This window comes from Odontomachus brunneus, unplaced genomic scaffold (assembly GCF_010583005.1).
Source record: "Odontomachus brunneus isolate Ranch 3 - 2012 unplaced genomic scaffold, Obru_v1 Obru_scaffold_167, whole genome shotgun sequence".
In the NCBI taxonomy this organism is placed as follows: Eukaryota; Metazoa; Arthropoda; class Insecta; order Hymenoptera; family Formicidae; genus Odontomachus; species Odontomachus brunneus.
In genome coordinates, this window is record NW_022639617.1 from 506,900 (window position 1) to 507,153 (window position 254).

Below are 254 nucleotides of genomic sequence, written 5' to 3' on the forward strand. Positions count from 1 at the left end.
TTGTATATAACGAGAGATTAATTTCACTAAGCCAGCACGACTCTTATGTACTATAAGAATTAAACCAAAAAAAAAAAAACATAATCGTATATCATGTCAACATTTTTACGCAGTAGAAAAACTTTATGTAAATATATTCTGCTGCACTTTGTAACATAGATCGACAAGTCACGACTACGGAGATTTTCTTCTGAGCCAAATGGTAATTAGTAGTGGAGACTCTGAAAATTTTTCTTTTCCCCTGTTCTCCAATT

At 31.9% G+C, this 254-nt stretch overlaps 1 protein-coding gene across 6 annotated transcripts in view; it reads right to left on the reverse strand.

Annotated features, from left to right (window-relative positions):
• LOC116851155 (putative fatty acyl-CoA reductase CG5065) overlaps positions 1-254 on the reverse strand; it is a 32,023-nt gene that overhangs the window by 6,495 nt on the left and 25,274 nt on the right. The gene's annotated exons all lie outside the window — the stretch shown is intronic.